The 21,655-nt window shown below is 37.4% G+C and overlaps 1 protein-coding gene across 1 annotated transcript in view; it reads left to right on the top strand.

Annotated features, from left to right (window-relative positions):
• The window catches only part of HCN1 (hyperpolarization activated cyclic nucleotide gated potassium channel 1), a gene marked incomplete at both ends in the record, with an annotated part of 202,843 nt that overhangs the window by 82,543 nt on the left and 98,645 nt on the right, over positions 1-21,655 (top strand). The window lies entirely within an intron of this gene.

Below are 21,655 nucleotides of genomic sequence, written 5' to 3'. Positions count from 1 at the left end.
TGGGTTTGAAAATGAAACTGAGAATTGCAGTTCACCAGATATTTCGGATGTGCCAGAAGCTTCTGCACAGGAGCGTGGAGGTGAAGTGCTGCTGTGCAGTCTTGTTTCCTCTCTGTCTGGGGCTGGGTGAACTGGTGGTGGGAAGAGGGGAGATGGCTTCTGGTACCTGGGACTGTGTGAAAAGAGGGGACGCCTTGTAGCTTGCCAAGAGCATACAAAGTCCTTATTCTGCATTGTGGCTGGACAGGGACAGCCTGGATCTCTGTATGAGATGTAGAAAAGCAATATTTGGCTGAAATTTGGTGCTAGAGCTGTTATTTTGGACAGACAAACCTAAAATTGTTACAGCTGGCTTCACAAAATAGTAAAATAGGCCTTTAGCCACATATGAAACATCAAGTGTCTTTGCTTGCTCTACTGTTATGTCTCAGCAGATTACTAGGTACCTCTGGAGCAGTGAATCTATATCTGGGACATTGGCTGGCACTCAGGTGGGACAACTTGCTCACTAGCTCTTCATGTCTCTGCAGGAAGAATTAAGAAAACCCCTGCCTACTGCCACCAATCCTTCAAAATCTTATTTGGAGGAACTTATCTTGACTCCTCAGATGTTTTACCCCATCCTGTCTTACTGTACTGATGTTTTTACTAGGCTCTCCATAGCTGTTATTTATAGGCATTTGTTGTTTAGTCCATGCTGATTTGCAAGATTCTCATGCTAACTTTTGCATTGCCTCTTGTTGGTTCTCAGTTTGGTCTGAGTGTGGATCCCCTTGAGAGAGATAAGAATTGCTTTATATAAGAAAGCCCACAAAGCTTATAACAAGGGGTTGGGGTTTTTTTTCTCTTTTTATGCAGAAGGAGAAATTCCAGTTTGAATTTCTGGTGTGATCAGTTCCATGTGGTCTCAGAGGACAGGCACTGAAAAACTAAACGCGTAAATGCATAAAATGTCTCAAATAATAGTCAAAAGGGAATGGGAGGTGGCTAAAAGCACCGCTTCAGAAACCATCAGTGTGCTACATTGCCTGTACAGAGCAGAAGAAGGGGTAAACAGTGTACTAAGCAGATCTACCACAGAACACATGATTTAACTGGACCATTGTATAACTTTTTTGGGCAGACTGAAAAATAGAACAGGTTGGGAATGTGGTGGAGATAGACTGGCCTAGATTGTTCCTGACTCATAAAAATTTCACTTTGGGTAAATGAAGGCAGTAATTAATTTTTTAACAAAGTTAAAATGATGACAGACCCCTGTTTGGTTGGTTTGGTTTTTTTTCCCATTGAGCCAAGACAACTGCTAATATGCTTAAAATAAGGTACTTGCTAAGTGCTTTCCTGGATTGGGACCAGGGAACCCACCCAGCATTTTGCAGGGTTGATCTCCCATATAGTCCATGAAAAATCCAATATTGCGGATACTATCAGTTTACTAGCCTTTTTTTTTTCTTCTTTTTAGCACTATCATGATTAATATAATTTTATTATGTTAATGTTGTTGTATCATCTGAATGCTTAATAGAATATGAAGATTCCAAAGTCCACATTTGCATTGACATTAGTACTTTAAAGTAAGAATTAAATCCTCTCTTTTGTGATTATGTTTTTAGTTCCTGCAGATTTCTAAGGGAAATGTTGAACAACTTCCTTGGTAAAATCCATTATAATACAGTGTTTCTGAGCAGTGCTTTCTAAATAATCCATAAAATTTCCCAGATTCTTCAAACCTCACAGACATTCTGGTAACATCTTCGAATTACTTGAGCATGGAAATGAGTGGGTGTGCTCGATAGAGAGGAGGAAGCTGTGAAAAAAACCTCTGCTATGTGGAACATAGATCGTTTGTTAAATGATTTGTCTGGTTTTCTTACACTGAATAGACCCTGCCATTTCTGCACTTAGGTGTTTTTTTTTTTTTAGATTATATCCAGTAAAACTGAATGATTACTATGAGACCATGATCCAATATGACTGAAAAATGAGGTAGACTGAAAGTCGATGATAAAGTAATTCAGAATATTAAAACCAGCCTTTCTTGCTTCTGTGGTATTTGTGAAAGTGATATCAGGGTGTTTCATAGAGCCTGTGGCAGGTTGGACTGAGAGCAGCACTGCCCTGTTTGGTGTCTGACAAAAGAGGCAGGGTTGAGAGAGACTGATAACTGCACACTTTCCAGTGATGCCAACCTTCCTGTACAAAGTTAAAATGATGGAAACACCCCTGTTTGGTTGGTTGGTTTTTTTTCCCACTGAATCAAGACAACTGCTCATGTGCTTAAAATAAGGTACTTGCTAAGTGCTTTGCTGGGTTAGGCAGAAAAAACACACCACATCACCTGCAGATGTGTATTTCGTTATTGAACAAATTAATGTGTAAAGTTCTGGCTTGGTGAAGTGTTGGGGTACTGTCGTGGGGTGGGTCCATGCCATGTACGCAGGAGGTGGTGAGGCATTTTCATTGCTAAGGCAGCCTGATTAAAATGTTTTCAGCATGTGGTTAGTTTGGTCGTTCTGAGTTTGCCATGAGAAACAATAGCAAGGATTAGTTCTCTGCCTATATTATATTTGTTGCGGTATTTTCTATACAAAATCTGCCTGAAAAATGCAGCAATCCTTATCTGTAATCAGTATGGTACCTTCAAGGCTTCTTTTGGTAGCAGTCCACTTTTGATCAATTAAGCGTGTCTGAAAGTAGTCTATAATAGATTAATCCACTTTTCTATCCACAGTCTTTCCAGAATAACGCCAATATATCCCTCATTGACAAAAACTAACAAGCAAGGGGCAAAGCAAAACAAAAGAAAACAAGGAAATAAAACCTGAAGTGACTAAGTAGATGCTGCAGCTGGCTTCCCCTTCGTCTTCACGCCGCTGCCGAGGAATCCTCCCACCTGGCCCATCTTTTGTTGGACTGAAGGAAACTAAATGCAAACTCAAGCATGTGAAATGGTGTTTCACACATCCGATACAGGCACTTAGCATCATTCTTAGTTTTCCACTGTTTTGGTAAGGTGGGAGTTTTGAGGCAGGAGAAGAGCAGCGTTTTTTCCCAATCATTTATTTCCATCTAATATACAGATTATTTATTTTGTAATTTTCTGTGAGAGCCGGTTACTTTAGAGATACTGGCTGAAACAGAAAAAAACTTAATTTCATGGTATTTTTGGAATTAGCATATGCCCTACTGTCAGGCTGGCAAAACTAAATTGCATAAACCTCCTTTAATACATATTTTTATTCCTGGGAATGCAGTTATGAAAAATAAACCTAATTCAGAATATTTGAGCTTACAAAAATTCAAATTCATAAGCTTATGAGTACCCCTAGGTGGCACTACATGCTTTTTCTGTTCAAACGTAATCAAATACTTTATATGTAAATAAAAGGAAAATCGTAACAGCTTAATACACATGATGATCTCTAAAATGTCAATTGTATAATAGATTCCGTATTTTCTCTACTAAAGGTGGGTAACAAGTCTTTTTATAACTCATGGAGTAAAACCATTCTTGTGTGAGGATTGCCCGATATTATACTAGAGTTTATTTAGAATTCTGTGGTGAAAAATATGTACAAGGGCTTGAGTACAGATTTTTCTTTAAAAAAGTATAATTATTTCACTAAAATATGTTTGTGTATTTTTATTTAGATTTTAACATGTTTTAAAACTTCCCTGGTAAAGCCATGCCAACAGTGAGAGAAGGGACAAACAGGAGTGGACTAGGTCTGAGTGGTTGACCTGTTTGATAAGAATACAGGCTCTTACAATAAAATTCAGGTATACCGAATTGAACACGTTATAAAGAAATAGTGTTTTTTTCTACCTCAGGTGACAGCCATGTGTCTCAAGATACTAATGAGTTAACACATTCAGCAGGATTTGAAAAAAATGTAGACTTTTTAAAGGTAGATAACAGGAGTTATCTAAGGCAAGGTTAGTCATACTATATTAAAATTGATAGGAAATTGGCAAAATGTTAAACTGTTAATCTAGAATAAATGATCCCAATTTTGTTTTTATTTGCTTATTTATTTCTTTACATCTATATTTAGGCTTTTAAAATGGAAATTAGCACATTGTGCGTGGATTAATCCTTTCTGGTGAACAGTTAGAGTTGCAGTATGTTAATTACTATGTTCTTCTTTTTCACCTGTTGACTACTTTTAGTGAGGAACTGTCCTAAAACACAAAATCTGGGAAAGACTGCCCCATGGGTTTGTGTGGAAATAGATGACCCCCATGAGCCTGCATCAGCTTTTCACACAGTGCAAACATAGAGCAGCGCAGCACCAGGGCATCACTGCCTGAGTACCCAGGCTCACTCATTACTCACATCCTTGTGGCATAGGGTCTAGGTGTCAAAAGAGTCTGTCAAGGGAGCAGAGAAGCTGCATCTGTTATTTGCTGCCCTCTCCATCCCTCACAACCAGGGAGCAATGCCCTTTCAGGTTGCCACAGCCCTCTTTCAAGTTTCTCACTGCAGGAAACAGAGATCTTGCTGGCCCTTGGAGAGCAATAAACCCCACTACTGCAGTAAAATAACCTAGAAAAAGCTCTGTAATGGTATTTAGGTGATAAGACTAGAATGTGAGTCTTCCCAGGTGTCTTTTAAATTCAGTGGAACAGAGACTCTTCCAGAGGGCAGTTACCATCACTCAGGTTTCCTACTCTAGCAACACTGGAGGATTTTTTCCATTGAGGTGCCCAGCTGGCTCATTTAGTGAGAAAGGCAGGAGGCTTAGGGTTGGTATGAGAAGAGAAACAGGTAAGAGAAGTCTTCTCTGGTTCTTTCTCTTGGCTTTTTATACAGAGCTGTCCTCCATATGAATTGCCATTATCACTGTTCTCCAATTGGTAAATGATACATACAGGTATAGGTCTATATATGTTTACATGTAGGCTTTTCAGTGTGATCACAAATATCAGCTGTATTAATAAGCTTCAAAAGGTAAAGCATGACAGCTGAGCTGCTACTGATACCAAAGAGGAATCTTTGTGGTAGCATTTCTTAGGAGTCATTAGCAGTGGTGACACCTGGGCCATTGCTGAAGTAGCACTGGGGAAGGTAGCTTCAGTCCTGTTGGTGTGGGGACAATCTTTTCTGTGCCATCTGGTGCAGAAGAACTGAAGTAACCAAAGCTGAAAAACACAAAAAACTTTAACTGCATCCTAAAATGGTTAATATTAGTCACAAGGCACTTTTACAACTAACGCAGTATTTCAAAATAGTGTATGTGGGACCTTTGTCACACCAAATGTAGTAGTGGAAAAATAAGGCTGAAAGCTGAAGTGATTGGAGAAAAAAAATTTAAAAAGGCACTCAAAAGCCTAGTGGATTAAAACGAAATAGGCTATGTGTTGGAGAAGAACAAAATGTTCAGACATCCTGGGTGTTCATTTTATGCATTAAGCTTCATGGCATTTTTTCAGAATCCATAATTAGCCAGGTCTAGGTGATGTTGCAAGTTACTTAGAAGAGCAGGTTTGGACCTTTTTTAAAGTTGGTGTAAAGTAAGTAAGTAATACTACTACTACTACTAATAATAATGATAATAGGAATAGCAAGGAAACTTTGTGATGGGGTTGTGCATGTTCTCTATGCTGGTTTTCAGTGCTGGGTGATTTGGGCTGCAGTTTACATTTCTGTACACAAATTTAGCAGACAATGATGGCCCTTTCCTCTCACTTTCCTGCTAAATAGTGTTTAAGTCAACAACACATATAAAATGGTATCAGTGCATTTTCTCTTAGATCATCAGGTGAAAATACAAGAGTAGTAACTACCCACAGGACAGTAGTCTTCAGTTGGTTAGATAAGATCCAGTTTCCGTGTCAATCCTATGTAAACTGCAAAAGATGCAAAATCTACAAATTTGTCTCTAGCTTACTTTTTCAGAAATGAGCATGTTGACCAGCATGGCCTATTTTACTGCTACAGGTAAAATAAATGCAAGAACATGTAATACAGACTGGTATAATGTTACTGTTTGTTGATAACAAAGAGACGTGCCTGTTGTCAGTGCCAAGAGTACAGACACACAAATAAAACTTGAACTTATATTTATTTTGATTTAGAAGATATATGAGGAAATGTTAATGGATCCTTTTGCTGTTTCAGGCATAAAAACAAAATGTGTGACATCTGATAAAACAGGCAATAATACCTGGAACGAACAGAAATCCTTAAGAACCACAGCTCTTATGTGTCTGCTGTCTTTACGACACAGTTGTCTCTCTCTCTTGGCTGTCTGTTGGATTCACGCCTCCCAAATCCTTTCTTCTCTTATGGTTGGGACATACTAACTGCCATTTAATTTAATTCAGCCACAAGAGGACAGGGAAAATTAAGTGAAATGCTGGATCCACTGAAGGCAATACCAAACTCCTACTGACTTCTGGGAGACAAGAATTTCGCTAACGTACCTGAAGTTATATACATCCTCCACAGGAGCTCCGTTCATTCTTAAGTAAAGAGCTTTTTGAAAGTGAAGAAGAAATGGGGCAGGTGCAAAAGAATTGTGTGTTGACCGTGGCATCGGTTGGTGCTGTGTTTATACACAGAAATGGTACATTTGGTAGTGAAACACTGTTGAGGAGAGTGTGGCTAAGGTAGAAGATGGAGTTTTGACTGCTTAAGAGCTTCAGGCCTGTATCAAAAGCCCAGTGTTACTTCTGCATCCATCACTGTCATATGTCTGTATATATTTATGTATGCGTATATATACACACACATATATACAGATGATATCACATACATGTTAGTACATTATATCCAGCATCAGAAAACAAATTGTACACTCTTTCCCGATTTTAACAGTTGTACTTGAATAAAGAGAAAAGATCTAACAGTACACTAATGGAATAACATTCTGCTTGTAGCTGACAGGGAAATACTGAGAGAACAGATAATTGTTTTATAATTGTGCTCCTTCAGAAGGGAAGAATCAATAATCACTGAAGTGCAAAGGGAAGATGAATCAATTGAGAGGAAAACTAAAAAGTTTGAAAGGAAGATGTTGGAGAGACCTGACCGATTTAAAGAGGATTTAGTCTGTGATTAGAAAACCTTTTCCATCTTTTGAGAATAATGATGTACTTCGTTAGTTGTTTTGTTTTGACTTTCAGAGCTAACATTCACTTTATTTTTACCATGATGCAATGAACTCCTTGGTTCTTGAAAAAAAAAGAGTGTAATTAATTATTTAGACTTTTTTAATATAAATAATACTTACCACTGTTTCTGTTCGTGATAACAGTAAAGACACTGAGTGCTCTCACTCCATAATCTCAGGGGAGTAAACAGGATGAGCATTACATGTGGGAAATATAAGACCTCCTTGTGCTGCATGCACAAGAAAGGGTGTAGCAACCCCAGAGCGGTCCTCTGCTGTGCAGCTGCTCTTTGTCCAGACAGCTGGTAGAGAGCCAGGGACGAGCCGTGGTGTCCATGTCTCCTGCTTCTTAACAATAAGCCATTCTGCAGTTAGCATTGTAAAGATGTGCAAGTAAGTGGAGGTCTTGTGCAGAGCACAGTCTGAATATTTAACGAGGCATGTTAAAAAAGTAAGACAACCTCTTTATTTATTTTTAATGTGTTTATTCCAGAAATAGAAGTCAGATGGTAGCTGGTCAGACCATAAAGGATTTCCCAGAATGATTGTGATTGTGGGTTGGTTCTTGTTTCCTTCTTCTATTTAGCAATTAAAATTGTGACATTTTAATGTCTAGAAAACATGTGGGTGACCCAGGAATGACTATTATTTGTTCTGGGCATCAGACAGGGAAGAAAAAACTGTATTTGGCAGATTGATTTATAAAGAATGGCAGTTGTTTATTGCTGCTTCTGGGTCTGGGAATATTAGAGCAAGTTCCAGGGAGATGGACTAGCCAAGTGACAGGGTCATTTGGGCAGGTGATAAATTGTCCAGAGTAATTTCAAAATTGTACTTCAGGGAAGAGAATTGAGTAAGTGCTACTCCACATTCAGCAGTCTTTCAGAAAACTCCCTGCAGCCTGTTTTCATTTCTTATGGCTTGTGTCTGCAGGGCCAGGACTGAGTAGGCAAATAGTTTCCACAGCTCTGTAAAACCACAGCTTCTCCTTCCTGCTCTCCTGCCATTTTTCCTTCCTCGAGTGATGCCACACACATGCACACCCCACAAGCACACAACACAGTTATGCAGCTGTAAAAGCATTTGGAGATAAAACAGTATCTGGCTTGTAGGATGGGGTTGCTTGGGAGCTCCTCATATTTTATTTTCACTGCCTCATTAGAAATAAGAGGGACTGGTAAATAAGAGGGTCTGCCACCGTCCCAACACAAATGCTTCAGGACACTCTGACTCTCTGTGTAAAGAGCTCAGCTTATGTGCCTGATCATGACACATGGGCAAACCTAGTCAACTGGAAAACAATGACAGAACCCAAATGTCCTGGCATTATTACTGTATTAGACGATGTCAGAAGAGGTGGATGGTGAAGGAGCAGCTGCAGCCCTGATGGCAGTGGGCCGGTGCTCCTCCCAGCACTCACCACCTTTGCTGCTCAGGAATGCACTTCAGCGCTGCTGGTTTTTCCATCCTCGTTGACCATGTGTGAGACACCATCACTCAGTGCTCCTGATGGCACTACCTGAACAGTGTGCAATCTTACTGAGCCCATTTCCACAGATGCTGCGTTGGTTTTTGCATGTACTGGTTACAATTGCCTTCCTCCCTCCCCCCACCTCTGCATTTTTATCGTTCTCTTCCTGGACTATTAGCTCTACCATGGGCAAACGAGGCCTTTTGAAACACTCGAAGCACCTAGTGCTTAGCTGGTGCTGCCAAACTCAATGATAAAAATAACTCTCCATTTCACTGTCACTCTGCAATTGCGTAAATACTGTTCTTGCTATTCAGTCTCTGTCACAGCACTGTCCCAAAGATGCTAACTGCAGCACTGAGAGTACACAGGATAAACATTTCCAGGATTTAGCCTTCTGGAAACAAAGAATTTATGTAATTTAGGACTAAGTTAGTGAATGTAGGATGATTCAAATATCATTGCAAACTTGCAAACTGTTCCAATTTTATTGTAGGCCTTACAGTATTGCATTTCTCTGTATGTCCTGGTTCCTGGAGTTGTGTGATTTTGTAAACAACTCAGATTTATTACTGTTTTCTTTTTTTATAGCTATTTTTAGCCTCCCATCAATTTCTGAGGGAAGTCTGATGGGCACGCAAATATGAACAACCCAAAGCATATTTTTAAATTAATCTCAAGTTTTATGGGGTCACCTAAATCACAATTATATTGGCTTGGAGTTGGCAATATTGCCACCATGTTGTAGTTGAAATACTAACCTTTTCATGGCAGCCATTGGATACAATCACTCTGAAAAAGGATGGACAGAGTTAGTTGCTCTAAATTGGAGAAACTTTTCTGGGTGTTTTTTGAAGGTAATGTTCATGTTTCTGTGGGAGTGTATGAAAGAAATGAAAAACGAAAGAGGGTATGGCACAGGGACAGTGTATAGAAAAATTAGAACATTTGGAATGGGTGGACTGAAAATGTACTGCAGGGATGCTCTGGGGAACAAGAATAAGAGAAAGCACAGAAACCAGTGGGAAATTCTGGTCTACTTACTGAAAGTAAGTCCTTTTCCTCCAGATGTTTAGTAACAGGAGAGCCTGCCTTTAAAAATACAAGTGAGTCAAAATCTCAACACCAATTTGGAATTGCTTATAATCCACAAAGAGAAAGTAAGGACACACTTTTCTTTAAAAAGATATGTTATGCCGCTTTAGCAATCTTTCATTTTAAATGTGAGCTATATATAGAAAGCAAAAAAGGAAAACGTCGGGAGGTTAGAGGTGTACAAAATAAGAGCTAGACAGAAACTGATGGAGAAGGAAAGTAGTAGATTGCAGCCTGTATGGCAGATGAATGCACTTAAACAGCAACAAGACAAATCTTCATCTTTTAACAGCAATGTAAAGGGAATGGAAGATAAAACTACTAAATATCCCAAAGGAAATGTCCCAAAGTTTTCCTTTTTCCTTAAGGAAGAATTAAAAAAGCAGGAGTACATGGGATAATTCAAAGAAGAAGAGCATGTTTGCTTCAAGTTCTTAGCCTCAAGTTTTGCTTCACTATCTGTCCTCTTCACTGGCTGCCAATTATTTGGCTATCATATATGAGTTATGTTGTTGCTCAATAGCCAGTTTGATTCCAGCTGGACTGTGGTGTCAGCAGACAGAGAAAGCAGAAACAGAAGACTGGGAAAAGGTCTGTGTGGGGGCTAGCATATACTAAACCCACTCAGAAACCAACAAGTGAATATGGTCTGTTCATAGGAAAATGTGAAACGAGAGATGAAAAACATCTTTGCACTGTTGACGAATGTGAGTATTGCGCAGTGTTGCTCAGTATTGCAACAGAGCATTGAACCATAGTCTGTGATGTCAAGGAAGAGGTAACGCTAGCACCAGCCTGCGCTGACTACCATGCTGTGAGACTGCTTTAATTGCTGGAGATGGGAGTCAGACAGTAAAAGATTGCATGAAATGCACTTGAGAACAGACAAAATGCTGTCACTTTTGCTTCTGTAAATCCTGGCAGTAAATCAGTGCAAGATTGCAAGGAATAAGTGCACAGAAGATTGTTCCTGTTACCAAGTGCAGGACGGACTGAAACACTGCTCTGAAGGAGATCTGACAATAGCATCTAGCTAGCAGAAATGTTGATACGCTAAATCAAAATACATGAGAGGACAGAGGTTTTTCTGGGACAAATAAGAAGGTGTATTGTCTACCACAACATGAATAGCCAGTTGAGAGCATACACATAAATAGCAGTAATTGTGCAAAAGGTGTTTATTTGTATAGCGTTCAACAACAGATCACTCAAGAACCAGTAGTCTCATAAAATCTGAATGAAATGATAAAATGTTCAGATCAAACCTCTGAAGGTAGGCCACAGATGATCACCTGGGGTGACTCCAATGTCAGCAAGAGCTGCAGTAGGGAACCAGAGCCAGCCTTTGCAAAGTGCAACTTAGTGGATATTTTATACTTAGAAAATGGGGCAAAATAATCTACAGCAAAGTTTAAGTGATTTATAGCTGAAGGGCAATTTGAAAACAAGACATGTTAATCAGATCAGCTAGAAAACTGTAGAAAGGCACTGCTAAGACAGGCAAGAAATGAAAGGCAGGGAGACAAGTACAGATCTGTATCTGGAAAGGCTGGGCTGTCGCATTACACCCTCAGCAGGAATAAACCTAACGTGGCGATTGCTAAGCTGAGAGCAACCTTCCTGGGAAAGATGGTGTGCCATGGCCCAGCAGAGACATTGGGCAAGGCTGGTTCAGTGGGCAGCTTGCTGTGCAAATGGGCCAGGACAAGGAGCATGCAGGAGCACCTCTGTGCCCAGCGGCTGAGCGGTGTGGAAAGCACTGACAAAATTAATCTATGGGAGAGTGTGAGGTGAGAGGAGAGGTGTCATGTTGGGCTGGCCAGGGGCTTGGTGCACATCCTGCACTTCTCTTACTGGCATGCTAGAAAAAGTGCAAGAATGATACAAAACAAAGCCAAAAAAGGGAGAGGGGGTGTAGGAATGTTAATTTAGAGTCAAAAGAAATTACATGGTATTGTTATTTTTCATTGGACCCTTCTGAATCTGAGAAGACTAACGATATCTTTGTATAGTTTATGATTTGCTGTCGATGAGTTTTACTAAATAACTATTTCAATTGTATTACTCACATTTCAGTGTATGTTTCAAATTCATAGGCTGGCATGTTGCGTCATTTATAAAGTAATCTGTCTTGTTCCATTATTTATATGGTGAACTACAGCTAGGCATTGTGTTTAATGAGGTACTGGTTAAAAAATAAAAAATTACTAAATGTAAACTCTTCTTGGGGAGACTATAGAATACTAAGTACTATGAGAGGTACCGTGGTATTACACATTAGGCTTGCTGTGCCCTAACAGTTTTCTTTTTCAAAATACTTTAACATAGTAAAATGACTATGTTAAAATATAGTTAATTAATTAATTAATTAGTTAATAATAATTTATTTGCTCAAAACATAATGGGAAAAAATCAGTCCAAGCACTATGTCCCCTCATCAGCTCTTCATAATTATAACTGGTAGCATTAAAACACAAAGTCTAAGATGATTGTGTATTGAATCCTGAAAAATTTTACCCATCAGAAGGAAGTATTATTTTAAATAATATTTTAGAAATAGGCAAAAATCAAATAATCAAAATAGGACCATAAAAGAACACTTATTTCTTCTTACTGTAGTTCCTCTTTTCTGATATTACTTGCATGTCTTTTTTGTCCTTTTTTTTTTTTTTCCCCAATCTCTCAGTTTTTCATAGACTATCCTTAGAGATCTGTAGAGACTTTTGAGTATTCAGAACTGTGTGCAAATCATGTTTGTGGGTATGCAAGCATACACTCACTTTTCATAATAATGATAGTCATGTGTTTACCAAATGTTGAACACAGTTACAAAAATAGAATAATTTAGCATCTGAAATTTCTGCTCAAGGTAGTTTTATGTACTAAACCAAGTAAACATAATATTTTACAAGAGGCAGTATTGTATGCAAATCTCCAAAGTAATTTCTTTAAACTGGTAATATTTTTCTGAATACATGACGTTTTTATCAGACAACTGAATTCTTAATTTCTGCTTGCAATTTTTCAGGCAAATTGTTAAGACTATGATTCTGGTGTGTTCTTTCTACTTGCTCAGGCATTAGTTCTTTTCTGGTCTTTAACTTCTAAAATCCTGAAAGAGGTCCTCTACATGATTTTGAGTGATAGTAAGATTTTAACTGTAGACTTCATTTGCACTTCTGAGAAAAAAATTGTCTATAATGCAGTTTAATAGCCATATAATTTTAAAAATCGTTTGTCAATATTGTGAGACATTGATTTAGACCTCAAATCATTGATAGGTAATTAGCACAATAATTTATTCACATATATACTTTTAGATGTTATTTCTTTGATTTTTGTGTGTTTGTGTGATTATATGTGACTTTATCATATTTGCTATTACCAAGATTTTCAAAGGAATAAATGGATTTTCTGTGTTTTGGGCTTTAAGCATCCAGCTGATGAAGAGTTCTAACTTTCCACAGTATTGTGCATTAATCATCTGCCTTGACTTGTTTTGACAGTCTTGGTTTTTTTATAACGATTGGCCTATGAACTCTTCTTTTAGATTACTATAAAAAACAAAATTTTAATTCTAATACAGCCTTGAATTTTACATATTTTATTCACAGCTTATATTTAATCTTAACAACCCAAATATGTAAACATTAAAATGTAACAATTGTGCCTCATAAAACAACATTTTTGGGCTTTTTAAAATGAAGGTATCACATGCTATTAAAAGAAAGCACTGTGAATCAATTCGGTCTCAGAACTTTTATTCCACAGGAAATTTAACATAACAGCTTTCATTATCAATTCCTTGCCCATTATTTCCATGTTTGGAAGATTAACCTCAACAGCTTCAGTAAGATACCAACTTAAATTCCTCAGGAGAAATATTGCTCATTATTTCAGTTGCTTGCTATTAGATCATTATGTAGCTGTATTATAATTAGGACAATTAGTCTGAAGCTCAGATATGCGGCAGCGTGACTTTGGGGGTAGGCATAATGTAAAAAGAACTGGTGATTTAATAACGTTAATGAACCATCCCCTTAAATCTCAAACTGATTCTTTTGGGGGTTTAGGATGGTGTAAAAGAAAACTTGTTTTTCCTTTTATTCACACACTTTCATTTGCTTCTGAAGCCTGATTCTGGCTGAGAAGAGAGAAGCTCCTTGGATTATTTGCAGCCCATCACGACATACAGATCTAGTGAAAAGAAAAAACACCAAGGGAATTGTTTCACAGACACAACAGTTTCAGATACAATTTTTGTAAACATGCAAACTTTCAAGCTTCTGTGTACTTCCAATCTTCTGGTGCTTCTCCTACTATGAGAAAGTACCTGATTTCATTTCAAATTCACAGAGTTTGGAAGTTAAAACATGGCTACCTTAAAAAAAAAAAAAAGAAAATACTGGGGTTGAAAGAGGTTGGTTACATGTGTCCCATTTGTACAATGTTGACTGTAAAAATATATTGTTCTGGGATATGCTATTACTTTGTATGTATTTATAAATACTTCTTGCAGTGTATCTGCTTTGTGTTTATTAATTTTTATTGAATTTCACTGTTGGATCCCAGAGTCTGTAAGTCCAGGTCACGTCCTGCCAGTTTCAATGGCAGGTGCAGCCAGGGCACTGCCCTGTTCCTCTCTTTTAAATAGGTGGCTCAGAGGAAAAGACCTAGCATGCCGGGGTAGAGTGTGATTATCTCCAAAGTTATGCTTTAAAAATGGAAATCAAAAAGATTCAGCGTTTGTAAGACTTGAGTAATCAATAACGTTATAAACCATTTTTATCAGACATGACACTCTTTGAGAAGACTTCGGTACGTCCTAAGGTTCTCTCTCAATAGTCTCAGCATTTTGGACACATTTTATAGTAGATTTCTTTATAAATATACGTCTGGTATTTATTGCTTTATTTTGCATTCATTAAGGAAGAAAACTGCTTGTGTAAGTATATTAAAACTGGGGAACATAGGCTTCAGAAGCTGATATTAATTTCTTAAAATGCAGTGAGGTATCTGACTTTATGCCCTTATATTTGAAATGTTGTAGGCAGTCATATTTTTCAGGATTCACATTGCTCGCTCTGCTGCCCTTTTCAGTGCTGTGGGGGTCCCTGCCTTGGCTTTTCTGCAGGCAGATAAGTGATGGTGAATAACAGTTCTTTTCTCTTGTTGCAGCCAGACTACATCTGCACATTAATATGAGAAACAGTTCCTCTCACTCAGCTAGTAAGAAAAATCATAAATAATATTTCAGGCCACTTAGAGACTGGCTGTATCTTCAAGTTGCCTTCTTTGTAAGATATAAATAATTATAAAAGATAATAAATGAAATATTCCTTCTATCTCAGCTCCACCCACACAGGTCCCCAGCTTGAGTTCAGTAGTGCTGTCACTTGAGAGACTTGGCCCATCAAGAAGCTTGAGCTGAAGGTCAGGTGATGCTGATGCTTGAAATAATGCTGAAATAGAAACGGAGCTATATGTCAAGCTGACAAAACTCAGTCTCTGTGCTCACATACAATTCAAGTATTTTTTCCATATGGTCACCCTCAGTTTGATACTATGATTTAAGCAGAAGAGCTTCAGCTAAATTTTGTCACAGAGGCAGGCTATTAGTATTCCATGTTTGTGTCTTTCTGACAGCTCTGAAGTGTTTGGTTGGTTGGTTTTACTTTGCTTCAGTTAATGAAGATAAAAGCTTAGTCTAATAATGTACTTTCTGTCATCATATAAGTGATGAACGAGACCTCCACCTCTGTAAAAAGGCAGTGTATTTTTTATTTCAGGATCCTGAGGTTTGTCATTCTTGGCTTGTTTTCTTCATCATAGAACTAAAGTGACTGCTCCTCTCTATTTAGATGTCAAGACAGGTCACACACATGAATCACAACAGGATAATAAAACCACATGTTTTGGCAGTGAAGTCATGCCCTCTGTGTGAGAGGTAATATATTAGTATGGCATTGGCCAATTTACAGTAGAAAATATACACTGCAGTATTTATATATAGTAAATAAATTTTGCTTCCTGGTTATATGTGACCTTTCCAAAGCCTGCCTAAATCTTCCTTCAGCAAAGTAGTTTTATTAATGCTTTCAGGTTTAACTTGGATGTAGCACTCTGTCACATTTATATGTTGTTGTGCTGTTCTTTTTGCTCCACAGAAGCTGGCTGCCGTTTGTACATGCCTTGAATTGGAATAAATGTGACTTCTATTATAAAACCTAATGTCAGCTTGACTCCATCTAGAAAATAACAATTTTTAAAGGTCACATAAAATAGGCTGTTCTCAGCTCTTTTTTCCAGATATGTTTGATTAAAAATAGTGTGTTCTGTTTTTTACATCACTGGTGTTTTTTCTTCAGGGCCAACTAAATCAGAAGCAGATCTTTGCATTTGTCATCAGCATAAGGTCACAAATACAACTAGATTAAATAGTGCTATATACCTTTCCTCACTACTGAATTATCAATGGTTAATTATTTATCATAAAATTAAACACAAACATCAGGAGTCAGTGGAGTATAAAATGTTACCCTGAGGGCATAGCCAGGCATTTCAATCAATGCATGTTTACATCTACTTGTACAGATGTATTTCCAGTGTAGAGTGTAGTAACCTGCAACTCCCAAAGAAATTGGCTTTGGTAGGAGTTGGATCAGACCCATAGCATCCCAAGTGGTATTTACAAAGAATGTCTTTTGAAATCGATTTGTAGGTTATGAAATGGCTAAACAAAAGCCATGGTTACCTTTCCTTGTTTAAAGTAGATTGAGAGACAGATACTCAAAGAGAGGCATTGTGCTCTCCTCCCCATTTTATATCATTTTATTTCATGGGGAGCTTTGTTACAACCGTTATCTTAAAAGTGAACATTTAGCTTGGCTAGGAAATTTTGGATCCTATGGTTTATAATCTTTGTCTAGTTGGTGCTCTGAGGGATAAACCTAGTAATTCTGGACTGACCCAGAGATTGAACCTAAAACACCTTGTCATTTTTATAACTGTTGTTTTGCCCTGCAGTCTAGCCTGAAGTTCCACTGATGCTCTTGGTACAGCTTTCAGCATGCTTTCCAGAGCCTCCATGCACATGTACAGCTCTTTCTGTCTCCCCGCTGTGGCTATTTAATATTCCAGACTCCACACAGCTTTCTTAGTACGAGCATCATTTCATATTGCCCAAGGCATGATGCAAATCATAATTTGAAGATTAAACCCAAGCTAGCTTTGTGATACTGAGCACCTTTAGTACTTCTGAGGGGTGGAAGAGAAGAGGTGTCTAGATGAACTCAGTGATGTGTGATTTGAATAAATTCTCTAGGAAGTCCTAACACTTCCTTTTTCTCTTTTTTTTTTTTTTTTTTTAAACCAGAATTAAATTCTTATAATTTATATAAATCAATTTTTATATAAGCTGAACCTAAAAATCTAACTGAACTAAAAATCATAACTGAACAAATATTACATGCCAATTATCAGAAGGCAGAAGAGATAACCTATGCATTCCACGACAGCAGTTCAACAAATTTTGTGTTCATTTAGTTAAATTATATGTGCACTATTAACTTAATATGACAGCCCTCAAATACTATTAAGCAAGTGGATTGGTAAGACTGGAACAGTTTTTCCCTCTCAGGCTCAGAAATCAGAGTTAGCAGGACCAACTTAAAGTATACTCTCCATTATAAATGTGAGGAAGGAATAGTCTGATTCCTACTTCACACGTGGGAATAAAAAGTCATTAATAAAGTGTGAGTAAAAGCATGTGAACTCTGACATCTTCAGCAATTTCTTATGCTCTGTGAGCAATGATTTGCCAAAATATTAGAAACTCTTCATCTGTGGTTACATTTCAGCCATTGTCAGAGGCATTGTCAGCTCTTTAGGCAAAAATTTAAGGTTTCGAGGGTATTGAGAAAAGGTTATGAAAATAATATAGGAAGAAATTATGAGTTCTCAGAAGTGAGGTCATAAACTAAATTTATTATTAAACATGATTTTGAAGTATATGGAAACTACGAAAAATGAAGGTCTAATAGCCAACCCCCCCCAAAGAAACTTGATAATAATAAAAAGTTTCATGCGTAATTGAAATGAAACTAAGCAGTAAGCAAAAAGGAGAGATATCTATTAAATCTTTCCTATTATGTGAAATGAAAATGTGGAAAGAGTTAGTTCTCAAGGGAATTAATTTTTTCTCAGTTGCAGTAATCTCTTGTCACTCTAGTAATTCTTTTGAAATGTGTTGTCCAAAATTTGCACTTCTTGCTGGTTAAGCTGAATATTTAGGTATGAAATTAGGAGTCTAAATAAAGTGTCCCAATTTTCAAATGGGTTTTACAGCTGCAATTCCTGCTTATTTGCATGGCATTTGTGGATGATAAGTGTTTAATGATAATCATCAGGCTATTTATATTTAACTACCTGAGTAACGGGTTTAGGAGCCTAACTTTAGTTGCATGCAAGTGTTTGAATTATTTTTAGTATGAATATTATCTTGATAAGACATCCATTCAAACAGCAAGATTTGACCACACATCTGTACTGCAAAATCAAGGAAAATCCATTTGTGGTCTTCCTGTATTTCTTCCTATCCCACTGGAAGACTGGCTGATGAGCAAGCCACTATCTGCTGAAATGAGTGGTATTACCTTTCTGTCCTTCAGTTCCTCTCTTAACAAACATTTCACACATCTCCTATGAGTTTTAATAAGGTTTAGTTTGTTAATACAGAAACTGTATTTTGTGATTACAAAAAGAAAATGCTATAAAAATATGACTTCTCATACTGCTCTTGTTTCAATGTATCACAGTCAGTTCCTGAATGGAAGAACATAAAATATTAAACATGCAATATATGCCTTCAGTCCACAGGGTAGTTTGGCTATTAGTTTTAAAAAAAACAACACCCCACTCTTCCAAATGTAAATACGTCAATACAGTACCATGAACAAATATTATTGTTCACTTACAGTGTATGCTTTGGGTATTTAAATATAACCAACCACATATCTCCATGATAAGTTCCTTTTAGGAGAAAAAACCCTCAGCTTTTATTTAGTGGAGAGACAATATGCAGGTTTAAAAGGTTTTTTCAATGTTTGCTTGAAATTTTTCTTATGAAGTTATTTTCTTTAATACAAAGTTATCACAGTTATTAGAATAGGCTACACAAATACTAAACTATATAAGCAAAAGATGAGTGATTAAAGTATGGTATAGTATGGTATAGTTGAAATGCTGATACAATGTTACCATGTTAAGCAATCCAGATACTATCCAGAATATGTTAATGTATTTTTAATGATACTGACCCTGAATGCTGAGCTGCATGGGAGCTATTTCTGGAGTGAAAGGTTTCAGAAATGATGGAAGGTTGCACTGTTGTACACAAACTGTTGCAATCGTTTCCTTTGCTGGATTTGGTTTCACATAAAAATTTCAACATGCTATTGTTGCAGTACGTGACCATTTCTGCAGAGGCACACTAATAATGAGGCTTTGAAGAAAAATAATAGTTACACAGTCATACCACTGCGACAAGATAGAATAGTCCTTGCAGAGCCCAAACCCAAGAGCAGACCTCTTCGGTTCAGCAAGGCCCTTTGGTTTCAACTCCCTGCTCCAGCTGTTTGGTTTGAATTTTAGTCTCCTTTTGTAACATCTCTTTCTGTGTCCTGGTTCTTCTGGCTCATTTGGGAAGCCTTACTGAGCCATCGCACAGTCTCATGGGATAGGCAGGGAGCGATACATCCATAAGAGCTAGGGAAGATCTTGGAAATGCTGAAATAAATACCTTGGCAAATCTATCCTACTGCATTTTTTTTTTTTTTTGCAGTGCACATTACCCAATTATATACTTCTAAAATTTGAAATTAAAATGTACCAGCACAAAATGCTCTAAAATCTTGGAAATTCTATATCAGGATATGAGATTTGCAGACCATGTCTGTAATCTGAATTGATGCCCAAAAATGGGCTCCATCCAAGTGAAAGAGCCATAGAACTATCATTTTTATGCAGCTATGATCACAGGATACATGCACAATCTGTCACAGTGCCTAAGCCCATAGTTGCAGAGGCAGGGTAAGGATTCAGGAGCCTTGGGTGCTGAACAACAGCAAGTGCTGTTTTTTGGACTCTGGAGAGTTTTGGAGAACCAGATCTTCCCTTGTTCATCACGTATACCTACGTGCATGTTTTCGGAAGAGTTTTAAGTATAGAAATGAAGATGTTTGTGCTCGGTTTGGCTCTGATTGTCATATTTGTGACCCATTTTTTAAAAAAACACTCAGCATCCAATACAGTGAATTATTCTGAAACTCTGGTCACTTACAGTAAAGCCTAATGGGAAGCTTGAGGCAGTATGAAAACAGTGTGGGTGGGAACTTCTTTGATTTTTGTCCAGCCCTAGTGTAGAGATGTGATAACTTGCTTTTCTGGAGCAATAGAAAATTCCTGGGGAAGTTGTGATCTCTGTGTAAAATATGTATTGTTTCTGTCTGATCTTCTGCACTTTTTCACACAAATATTCTAAGGGAAATCATACTTTCTCTGACAAAACTGCAACTTTTCATGTGATCAGGAATTCATTTGCACTTTGTGGTTGTAGTATAATAACCATGTGTATAAAATGTAACCTGAATGAGTGTTAGTGTTCAAGCCAGTAGTAAGCCTTGCCTTGCTATTTTTTCTAGTTCTTTAAAATAAAATTATTTCAGCTCACACAACTACTCTCTCAGTTCATATGAGTTCATGCTACTGAAACTGTAGCTATTGAAATAGCTGTAACGTAAATACATTTCTTATCAAGACAACTGTGTAATGGTGACACTTTTCTGTTTATTCCCATTGACAGTATCTCCTAAATATTAGTGTCATCTCCTCAATTTTGACAGGAGCTAGATGGTATTTGGATAAGGCATGACATTCTGAATAACGTTACAAGCATCTGTTTCCTATGTCTATCAAATTGGGATTTGGAATATATTCTCTTAAAATGCCCTAGATTGAAAAATGTTCTGCACGTAAAGTTAATGTTGAGGTATGTTTCTACTATTCAGGTTTTGCATCTTGGGACTGAAAACATACACCATCATTTTCAAACAAAGACAAACTCCCACTAACAGAAAATGATGTTGAAAGACACCATAACACACTCTTCATATTTGCACTTGCACTCATTTACAGTGTGGGTACTTAATCTCTGCTTTTAGTAATTCTGTTCAACAAATTTGCCCATGACAAATCTGAAAATGTCTATGTTGTTTTTCAGAGTATATGTGTGATTTGCTGTAAGACACGTTTTAGATGCAAACTTTTTTGTTTAAGAATGGAGGAACATGTTGAAATCCAAATAATTATGTTTGTTTGATATAAACTTAGCTACTACAGAGGTAGTAGCCACTGGATTCTCAGTATTTTAGGAAAATTGCTAATGATTAAGAGTGATGAACTACCTTTTTGTCATTTTGCTTGGTGAAATGGTATGTGCAAATGGGATTAATAGTAAAGAAATAGAAATCCAAAAATATGTAGAATTACTTACATTGTTTCTTCACTCAGATTTTGGTGCTTTTAAGGAGGTAAGAAATGCGAAGGTGAAGCTTTTCTGAATGGGTTATTGGATTTGTATCTCCCACAGCTTTGTGAGTATTTAGACACCAAGTTCACAGACAAGTAATGGTCTCACTACCTTTACCAAGCTTTTTTAATTTGTGAGACTTGCTTCAATTGAAAGGAGTTGTGGGCTTTAAGAAAACACTTTAGTTTGTGGCTTCTTATTCAAAATATGCCTTTTTCAGCAGCTTATGTAACACTGGCGTGCAGCCAAGAGTCAGGTGTGATAGCACAGCTCTCTGCCCAAATTAGCGTGCCCAAGTTAATGGTCCTTGCTGAGAAATCTCAGCTTTTTTAGAAGTTCAGGATAATACTTCTTTGCCTTTAACCTACCTGTTGACAAGTTATTTGC

This window comes from Platalea leucorodia (genome assembly GCF_965183815.1).
Source record: "Platalea leucorodia genome assembly, chromosome: Z".
Taxonomy (NCBI): domain Eukaryota; kingdom Metazoa; phylum Chordata; class Aves; order Pelecaniformes; family Threskiornithidae; genus Platalea; species Platalea leucorodia.
The sequence above is the reverse complement of the archived record's forward strand: the minus strand, read 5'-3'. Positions and strand labels throughout refer to the sequence as shown.